The sequence below is a fragment of the Podarcis muralis genome, chromosome 8 (assembly GCF_964188315.1).
Source record: "Podarcis muralis chromosome 8, rPodMur119.hap1.1, whole genome shotgun sequence".
NCBI lineage: Eukaryota > Metazoa > Chordata > Lepidosauria > Squamata > Lacertidae > Podarcis > Podarcis muralis.
This window is the reverse complement of record NC_135662.1, coordinates 60,656,195-60,667,228: the sequence shown is the minus strand read 5'-3', so window position 1 is coordinate 60,667,228 and position 11,034 is coordinate 60,656,195. Positions and strand designations below refer to the sequence as shown.

The 11,034-nt window shown below is 43.2% G+C and overlaps 1 pseudogene; it reads right to left on the bottom strand.

The window, feature by feature from the left end:
- Positions 1-7,624: 7,624 nt before the first annotated feature.
- LOC114600079 (protein S100-A6 pseudogene) lies at positions 7,625-8,702 on the bottom strand (annotated as a pseudogene).
- Positions 8,703-11,034: the final 2,332 nt, after the last annotated feature.

The window sequence follows — 11,034 nt, the reverse complement described above, 5'->3', positions numbered from 1 at the left end:
GAGCATGCTAGGCACTCCTGTCTTTCACTGCTTCCCGCAGTTTGGTCAAACTCATGCTGGTAGCTTCGCAAACACTATCCAACCATCTCGTCCTCTGTCGTCCCCTTCTCCTTTTCCCAACATCAGGGTCTTTTCCAGGGAGTCTTCTCTTCTCATGAGGTGGCCAAAGTATTGGAGCCTCAGCTTCGGGATCTGTCCTTCCAGTGAGCACTCAGGGCTGATTTCCTTAAGAATGACTAGGATTGATCTTCTTGTAGTCCATCCAGCAGGTGAAATTGGTACTCCAAAATGGAGAATGGGAGGAGCATCATCAAGCAATCTGCTGTTTTGCATCCACTCCAGCTTGCACATGGGTCAGAAAGGTCTGACAGATGGATTAGAGTTATTTAGAACTCTAGGACATGGGTCAATGTCTTTTCATTCAAGGCTGGTTGACTGTTTCACTGGAGTATTAAGAAGACATGCAGATTCATGTTAATCAACTACCTGCACTACCTATGAGTAGTTCATCTTAATTCAAACCACTAGGACTGGCCCTACGATGAGGCAGATTGAGGTAGCTGCCTGAGGCAGCAGGTGCTGGGGGGGGAGGGAGTGGCCAGAGCTGTGCGTGCCATGTGACTTGGCCTATACCCCCTACAGTAACCTGCTGCCTTCAAGTACAGTGGAGGACACTGTCCTTACAAAGGTACTGGAATAAGATTCAACTTCCCATCCAATTGGCTTCTGTAGCTGCCTTGGGAAAGAGCACCATCTTGACCTTTGCCTCAGGCAGCAAAATGTCCTGAGCTGGCCCTGCAAAGCATATAAAAATGAAGCAAAAACAAAAGCTAGCTTGTCTGATAAATAGAAGAGAATCTAGCCATTAGTCGTCCTTCAGAGCCATCTGATATCAAAGAGGTTGAGTAGGCTTTTGTATATGTGAGTAATCTGATAGCATTCTCCTTAGCAACAAAGGATGCATTGTAGCCAAAAAGGGTCTGCTAAAGCCCCTTCGTACTTCACTTTCCTTGCTGAAAACACATTTGATTCAATTACATTGATACTTCAGAAGTAGCATCAGGCTATTATAGCACAGCAGAGGCTGCTATTATTCTGGGAGAAGGGAAAATGTTTAGGCCCTTTAGAAATTCCATTAGGTTGGAACTAGGGGTTGTTGTGCTGTTGTTTTTAAATTACGGTGATTATTTTTTAAACCCAGCAGGATCATATTTCAACCAAAATGGGATTCGTGCTTTTACAGGAGGCCAAAACAAGGGGGCAATCTGACTGAAATCAAAGGAGGAACATTGACGGATTGTAATGGAGCTAAATTGTGCCTATATGCTTCTGACTTAGCCTGTTCAAAGAATAGAGGTCTGGTGCTCTGGCCTAAAAAAGGCAATCTAGCTCAAATGTGCCTTGGTGCCTCTGGCAGTGGCATCCTTTATTTTGGAATAGAGAGCAAGAACTGCCAGGTGGAGACTACAGGCAAGCGCAACACCAGTGGGCACTAGTGGGCACCAATGGGTCAGGTTGGGCACTAGCTGAGGGCCCCAGGAGCCCAGTAGAAGCCCGACACATTCACGCTGTCACACACTGCTGTCCCCACTGCCACCCCCACCCTCGCCGATGACTATTTCAGCAGAACAGCAGTTCTGCTTTTGAATGGAAGCACAGTTCAACTCCAACCCGCAGTGACTTCATGCCATCTTAATTGACTCAAAATGCAATGCTGCAGCCTGTAGACCTATGGAATCTATAGGCAGAGAGGGCGGTGAGTGGTTTTTCTGTTGCAGGAGCAACACAAGAAGAAATAAGACTGGGCAGTTGTTGCTATGGGTATGTGTCTTGGCCCTTCAGTGGCACTCTGCTTAGAGCTGCTGGAAATCTGGCACCAGCCCTGACTTCCGCCTAAACATTTTCCTACATTCCTCAGTAAGCTGACCTGCATGTTACCTCAGCTGCCTGCAAGACTAGTACATCAGCACTGCAATTCTGTACTTTGCTGTTAGATCTAGTATGGTATGCTCCACATGGATTCTTTTGAACATGTAAATAATTGGCACAGGGTTGCCTGAGTATCTGTGACACTTGTGGCTTCAAACGTGGCACAACAATCACAATGCCAATGGTATTTTCCCAGGTACAAAATATTTGACATGGGATATATTATAGACTTAAGCGAACTGGTTTCCCAGAGAACCCTGAAAACCGTAGTTCTGTGGCTGGGGCTACAGACCTTTAAGAGAAAAATCAAGGCCCTCAAGAATTCCTATGATTCTTTGGGGGGGGGCCAGAATATTAACAATTTGATAGTTTCATTTTTGAATTACCTACCCCAGGGAGGCTTTCTGGGTGCCTGCTTTGCTGTCTTATTTGCCCATGTTTCAAGAGGTAACACAGGATATTTTTATCTGCTTTGCTAAAGTTTAGTGCTGAATTTACCAGCTGCTGCTCTGCTCTGTTGTCTGTTTATATGTGATTTTATATCTTCATTATACACTGCCCTACATGTTTTGCTGAAGGGAGATCTAAAAAGAATAAAAACATAAAGTAGTAGAAAACTAGTATGTCTGCAGACAGTGTAGACAGATGTTTTTGGGTGCTCAAATGCATGGAAACCTACAGGAGGCTTCATTTCAGTAGGGCTGAGAATTTAGGAGTGGAGTGATACAAAATTCATTGGAAATGTGAATGCCATCTAATGGGAATGAGTGGTCGCATGCATTTTGGTTTGGTTTGGTTTGTTACAACGTTTGCATAGTTTTGGAATTACAAAATGAACTGAAATAAAAAAGAGCACCAAGGAAGGTGGATGGACTGGTGCCAACAGGGGAGGGGTTGCAATTCAAAAGAGGAAATGTCTGTTTGTTTTCATAGAGAAATTCAGGGGTTTAATCTGAAATCAAGCTGGATTTGAGTTTGTTGGTGTCTCTGGTAACTTCTCTCTCTTGCATCATGGATGTTGGCAAATTGGATTTTAGAAAGGCAAAATAATACTAGAATTGGAGCTGTCAAAGATGCACAAGGGAAACTGTTTTAATCCTCAGGAACTTGGCAGTGTATTTTTTATATTATGTCTTTATATGTTATGGATGGATGTTCTGTACTATATCTATTGCCTAGTACAAGTTTGTCATGGCATTCGGCCAGAACAATAAACTTATGAACTTGGAACTTTTGGATAAGGATCTTGCCCGTGGGACAGATCCAGTTCCCCAGCCGAGGTTACAGGGGGGCTCAATTGGATTCTTAAATGGTGTGCATTTATTTACACAACTTCTGTAACCTGGATGTTATTTACACAGATATAGGGAGGGAATCACATACAACAGGACAAAATTGATTCTCATTTTGGCACCCTCACTGAAGAGGCATGGTAATGTGGCCGAATCACACTCTTTCTTTTTGCGGCTTGTCACAAGAGGCAGTAATTGTTCAGAATGACTAAGCACAGGCATTAAATGCAGTCAAGAGAGATGGGTTCATGCATACGTTTCCCTTTGTTTGACAGGAAAACTGACTCCACTGTGGTTTCCTGCCGAGCTGATTAGAGGCTCAGTGTGCAAAAAGAAGCATTAGGTAACCATTTTAAACTTTGTTATATACATGCTCCTGAAACATTATTGGACAATTCCAGAGCATGAAAAACAATAATGTTGTAGGGTCGGTGTGACCTTAGTTCTGTGTCTTCTACCTGAAGACTACTGGAGAGAGAGAGAGAGAGAGAGAGAGAGAGAGAGAGAGAGAATAAATAATAATAATAATTTTATTATTTATACCCCACCCATCTGGCTGGGTTTCCCCAGGCACTCATAAACATGTATGAGCTGAGGTTGAGCAGATGGGGCTGTCAATTGAGAAAGGGTCATGTTTAATGCAGCTCATCATGGTCTCTACATATGGGCCAACGAATTTGCATAAGTATGTAGTCAAAAGTCAAACAGAAGAGTACAGTCAAAAAAAAAAAAAAAATCCTTCCAGTAGCACCTTAAAGACCAACTAAGTTAGTTCTTGGTATGAGCTTTCGTGTGCATGCACACTTCTTCAGATTCTTCAGGTATCTGAAGAAGTGTGCATGCACACGAAAGCTCATACCAAGAACTAACTTAGTTGGTCTTTAAGGTGCTACTGGAAGGAATTTTTTTTGTTTTGACTATGGCAGACCAACACGGCTACCTATCTGTAACTAGAAGAGTACAGGTAAGTTTTGAATTGGGGGGCGGGGGCGGGCATAGTGGGAAAAGGGGAATTATCTACTAATGTCCTCATAAAATGATTAATACTGCAGTCTAATGCATGCTTACGTTGCATCAGTCCCACTGAATTTAGTGGTACTTGTTTCTGCATAGCATTTATAGCAGCGATGGCAAACCCTTCTGGGGGCCACATGGCTGTGTTGGGCAGGGCCAGTGGCAAAAGTGTACAGTAAGCTGGTTTTAGACATACTCACACATACTTCTCTGTCCTTTGTCCTGGCAAGCAAGAGGCATTATTGGTATTCAAGGACACATTCCAGCCAGGCAAAAACACTCAGGGAGTGCAAAGTAGGGCTAGGGAGAGGTATGGCCTTGGGAGAGGGGTGTATGGCTAAGGAGGAGGAGTCCTGAGGGCCAGATAGAGAGGTCTATAGGGTGCTTTTGTTCTGAAGTACATGAAGAGGTCTGTGTATTCAGGAGCAGGTCATCTAGTCGTTAGGGAAGTGGATAATGTTTTGTGTGTTTTGCATTAACAGGAAAGAGCTGTCTCCACAACTGAACAGAACTGTAAGCCCCTTCCCATGCAGGACTTGGATTGTCCCCATACTCTACGAACAGACTCGTATACTGTGGATATGGGTATGCCAATATAAACAGACATTTTAGAATTCTGTACTGAAAGTAAATTATAGGACCAGAAAAACAATCTGTTCCTGGAATGGATTTCATAAGAATGCCTCTTGCTGTTTCGCTGCATTGAACCAGTGAACTTGCATGCCACCTCTGGTCCAGAAGCCCATGTATATTTAACCACCCAAAAAGTAACTCATATTCTTTGACATTCCAACAGAGGGTATTATTGTGTTGGCAGCAATTAATAAAAATTCTGCTTGGTGCTTTGTTGCAAATAGATTTGCCTTTGGGCTGGACCATCTGCACCAGCCTGCAGCTTTGCTTTGGTATTGTTTCACTTTAAGTTCTAGCCTTTTCCATGAAAAGATAGCACTGTACAGAAAACAGTTGTGTTCCTAAAAACCTGCCCCAAATATAACTCTGTGCTAATGCAGGGTTTGTTACACAGAAGTGGGATAGCTACACAACAGCAGCACTGAATAATTCATATTCACAGGCTCTATCAAATGAGATTTACCCTCTCTGCCTGTGCAATGTGTTTGCATTTCCATATACTTGCGATAATACTTAGATGAATGATAGTGGATACAGTTGAAATCCAAAATGATATGGGCATGACCAATCTATTCTGCAGAGGATCTCCTCTTAATTCTGTTTGGTATAATGCTCAATTGCTGTTTTGGTCTCTGAAAAGCAAAGCATTTATTTATTTATTTTGCATCTTTAGGCCATACAGAACTCTTCAGCAGGTAGTATAAAAAAGGTAGCTAATTCTAAATGCTACAGAGAGCAAAGTGTGATGTGGCAGGCAGGTTGATAGAGCGATCCTATCTATGGTGGTGGGAGCTCCATTACAGCCACTGCCACCACCTCCAGAGCCCTGCCAGCTCACAACAGTTTGGATAGGTGGGAAGTACTTGTCTGTGATCAGTTTACCTTTTGATGTCTCTCCCACCCCCTGAAGTATGATATATGACAATTCCAGGGGTGCCATTGGTTTAGAGCTTTGGGGAGGGGTGTCTGAGGGGAATGAGTGTACATAGGATCCTATGGATCTGTTGCCTTTCCTGATGTGCCTGTTCCTGGCCACACTGCCATTGGAGAACCACCACCATTGAAACAGCAATGATGGTGGAGATTTTCATTGCCACACAAGACAGACTTCCAGCAGCAGCAGCAGCAGCAGCAGCAACTTCTCAGACAGCAGAAAGGGAGGCCCACAGCACCCTGTGGTCTCTCACCTGTTCTCCCAGGTAGCTAAGGATTTCTACCTTACACTGCACTCTCCTAAGAGTAAATCCCATTGTACTCAGTGAGGCTTGCTTCTGAGCAGACAAATATTTTTCAGCTGTGTTGTACTTCCCCTTGGCTGGGCTATGGTGTTTTTATTTTGCCTCCTTATGATTTCAGGCTAATTTCTGTGTTGGTCTGTTTTTTACTGATTAAAAAAAATTCCACTGTAGTTATATTTTAATTGTTTTTGAATTGTGGAGAACCAAGAAGCCATTGTTGATTGGGTGGTATATGTGTGTTTGTACATTTTTGTTTTGTATGTTATTTTCTTTTTATTTGTTTTGCAATTGATTTCACTTATATTTTACCCTGCTGTTAAGTCACTTTGAAACTTTTGTTTGTATAATAGGTAAAGGTAAATAGGTAAAGGGACCATTAGGTCCAGTCGCGGATGACTCTGGGGTTGAGGTGTTCATCTCGCTTTATTGGCAGAGGGAGCCGGCATACAGCTTCTGGGTCATGTGGCCAGCATGACTAAGCCACTTCTGGCGAACCAGAGCAGCACACGGAAACGCTGTTTATCTTCCCACCAGAGCGGTACATATTTCTCTACTTGCACGTTGACGTGCTTTCGAACTGCTAGGTTGGCAGGATCAGGGACCGAGCAATGGGAGCTCACCCCATCACAGGGATTCGAACCGCCAACCTTCTGATCGGCAAGCCCTACGTTCTGTGGTTTAACCCACAGCGCCACCCACTTGTATAATACACACACCCTAAATCTGGGGTCCTAATGTGGTGCCGGTGGGTACCATGGCACTCTCAGACACAGCCCTTGGCACCAGTCAGAGCCCCTCTCATTTATTTATTTTTTAAATTAGTAGTGTTGGCTCTTTCTTTTTTTACAAGTTGTTCTTTTTTGCAGGAGAAGGAGTTACCTGCTTTTTTGAGTGTGTTTATTTTGGGGTAGTTGTAGGTGTTTTGTCTGTTTGGAATTTGTGGTTTCTGCGCATCTCAAATTTTTCTTCTGTGAAATTGATATTTTGTGGTGTCTACCATAGATTCTTAGATTTCCAGATGTGCTCCTTGGGCCCAGAAATGTTGGGAACTCTTTCTGTAAATAAGTCATTGAATAGGATTGCACTGTTAGTATGTGACCCCATAATGCAGACAATGAACTGCCTTAAATGCTAATGCTATTGTACTGATATAGTTCAGGTAACTGGGACATAGGTTATCCCCTTCTGTTCCAACCTCAGCACAGAGATGCCGTACATGTGTGGTCTGCATAGAACAGGCTTCCTCAACCTCGGCCCACCAGATGTTTTTGGCCTACAACTCCCATGATCCCTAGCTAGCAGGACCAGTGGTCAGGGATGCTGGGAATTGTAGTCTCAAAACATCTGGAGGGCCGAGGTTGAGGAAGCCTGGCATAGAAAGTAAATGCTGTGTCCTGGCTTTAGAAACTAAGAGGTAAGTGCTGTCCTGATTACAAATTAATTTCAGTACTTTGTAGGTTCCAAAGTAATTCTCATCTCCTGCAGCTTTCACACAGGAAATTGTTCAGTGTAAGTAACTGTGAGTTGGACAAAGGCTTTTGATATTGTAAAGGAACCTCACTCTAGTCTTCAATAATTCTTTACCTACAAAAATAATTTGTCAGCATAATGGGTACTGTGTCAACCCCATGGGTGTCACCTAGTAGGCACTTTATAATCCTGCCAACGTAATGATTAAAATGTACTAGAAAATTGAATCAATCCATCAGTAGTACTCTATTCCTAGTGAGACTTGCAGTTCTTTATATCCACAAAATGCTTCTTTCTTCAATTTGCACTGGAACCTCAAACCCAATAATTAGAACTGTACAGATAGGGATGTATGAAGGCAGTGGATGTGAACAGGCTGGAAGTGGAGTTTTGCAGCAGATTCTGGACATGTAACCTGTCACTCATGACTGCATAAAGAGGAGAGGTGCTGGTGGGCATAGAAAGCAGCAAAGGGGACATTGCAGGAACAGTTCATCAGAAGAAGAAGAGGACAGGAAGGAAGGAGAGCCATCAGCAGAAATCCAGATTTTGGGAGCCTGGTCACTAACCAGCACTGGAGCAAAGGCAAGGAAGGTGATAAGGTGGAGGCTTAGGGGATCCCCAAGAAGGTATTAGTATATATACTGTATATATTTTTTAACAAAACTTAAATTTTATTGGACGTGAAACCACCCACAGAGGTATAATCCCAAACCACGACACCTCGCCCCACCGCGGTGTACATTTACAAACTCAAAGCTTCGTTGTAAATCATTGCCAGGGCACCCAGGAAAGTGACGTATTCCTGGAAGTTCACCACTTGGTCCCCATTGCAGTCCAGATCTTTCATTAATGCCTGTATCTCTGCTTCCTGCAGTTTCAATGGTGAGCTCCTTCTGTATCAGCTCCTTCAACTCCTTCTTGCTTAGGGTGTTCTTATCGCCATCCTTGCTGGCGTATTTGTGGAAGATGACAACCAGCACGCCAATAGCTTGGTCAAGAGGTGCTGCCATGGTGAGAGATCAGAAGCAAGATGGTCCAGTGCTGAGTGGCAGGAAGTGATGGGGAACGTGGTCAGGTATTAGTATTGTTGAGAAATCCCTCTACACCTATACTTATAGCTCCCTGGAGGATCCCTATGATGAGTCGGGTCCTAAACTCTGCTGAAAGAGGTAAGGACCCTTCATGCCTTCTCTGAAGAGGTTAGTTGGGGCTCTGTAGGCTTTTCTCTTCATTGTGAACCCCCTAGCTCAGGCATAGAAGCCAACCCCAAGGGCTCAAGGTCCCTTTGCCCCCACATAAAATATATGCCCCCCTCAAGTTGATGGGCATTGTCATTCAGATGGTATGTGTGTGCTGTGCCATGTGATCAATTGTGCAGGGCACACCTGGGCTTCCCAATATTTCAGTCAAGTTGGCACCCATGCATTTCCGACACCATTCAGGTGTTTTTCCACAAGGGCTCATGCAGGATCACTCTGGAACGATCTGAGTTGGAAAATACAGTCAGGGAAGTGGACAGACTTGATAGGCAGTTTTCCTCCCTCTGTTATAGTACTAGAACTTGAGGCCATTCAGCGAAGCTAAATGGTGGTAGGTTCAGGGCAGGCAAAAGAAGGCACTTACCAGGCATAGTTCGCTCCCACGAGACGTAGTGATGACTAGCAACTTGGACAGGTTTAGAAGAAGAAGAGACAAATTACTGGAGGATAAGGTTATCAATGGCCGGTAGAGACGGTGGCTGTGTTCCGCCTTCAGTGTCGGAGACAGTATGCTGGGAATCACAAATGGGGAGAGTGCTGTTGCACTCAGGTCCTTCTTGTGGCACTGTGAAAACAGGATGCTGAACTAGATGGGTCTTTGGTCTCACTCAGCAGGCCTCTTCTTAATTATGGTCTTATTTAAGTTCTTAGGTGGGCAGGTTGCATATCCTTTCCTCACCCCGCTAATCTAGTTCTTTCTCTATTTGTGAAAGGGGGGCAGGTTGCAGTGAGACATAGAAAAAGTGGCAAATAATTCACTTTCAGCTCTGCAAGCTTCTCACTGCTCGGAAAAGTTGGGGCAAATGTAATGGTATTAATGGTTAGACAACAAGGTATACAAGGGCAATTCTATAAGGCTGATCAATGACTTGGCATCAGTGATAAGCAACAAAAGCTAAATTGGTCTACTCTGCTGGCAAGGGATTATCAATGCCCACCACTTCTGCTGCCTCATCAAGAGCTAAAATATTTTTTCCTGGCAACCTGTGGGGTAGTATTTTGTCATTTTGTGTGTATGCACATACAATCAATCAATCAATCAATCAATAAATAAATCAGTGAGTTACCATTTAAGAGGGCGGGTTCTTACTCAGAGAAGTTTACCATTTAAAATTCAGCGTAAAGGAAAGAGAGGAAGGGGAGGAGGGGCAGAAGGTATAAATAGGGAAGCAATATGTGGTTGTTTCAGTTACGTATGCTTAGGTTTAGTTATGGCCCCTGTTACAGTAGGGCACGGAAGCACATAAATGAATATGAACATGGAAACAATTATGCTATATAGAACCCCCTCCTCATCTTTAAACAGTCATTACATGTACCCAGTCCACATCTTTCACCTTCGCCTAAACGTCTTAAGAAATGGGAGCAGGAAAAGTGAGAATTGCTGGAAACCAATTCAAAAGCAGTTAGTATCTAGCTCAATTTATTTCAATAAAGAGCAGATCATTAGGGACCTAAAGCAGTCTGTCAATTTTTCTTTCACATTTATCAGAAATTCACTGACTTCAATCTTTTTCTTGCTGGCCGCTTCTTCATGGAAACTATCCGCACACTCAGCATTAAAATTTGCTAGGCACTCTTACTGTGCTGAACGCTAAGCAACAATCTTCCCTCCGAAATGGTCTGTCAGGCACTGTTTTCCTGAAGCAACAAGAAATGGCAGTATGCAGTGCAACTCAAAAATGCTTGCACCTTTAATAATATTTAAAAATTTTAAATATTAAAACAAACAAACAAACCCAAAATCTTGCACATAAATATGTTAGGCCATAATTATTAAAAAGGGAAGATAAGTTCTGAGCAAAAAATTGTCTGTATTATTTAACTATTTCCTATTTCCTGCTTCTTTTCCAAGTTAGTCTGAGTTAGCATGTGCTAGTGTTCACTTCTTGGCTCTAGCTCGGCCAAGTATAAAACCTACACTTCAAATGGCTTTGTTTGCCTTAATGAAGTTTAAGTTTGCTTTGTCTTTACAACCAGCAGCTTTGCCAGGCTATTTCTTTCTGCGCACTGCTGCACTAGATTTCCCAAATAACAACACCAATCAGGTGTGACCATGTGGAGTCAGGCTCACCTCTAAGGCAGAATTTTGACACTTGGGACATGGCATATCCAACATGCATATTATATGAGAGGGGCCACTGTCACCTTTCAACAACCCAGAAGGTGGAAGTAAAACTGTACTGTTCTTTTTTT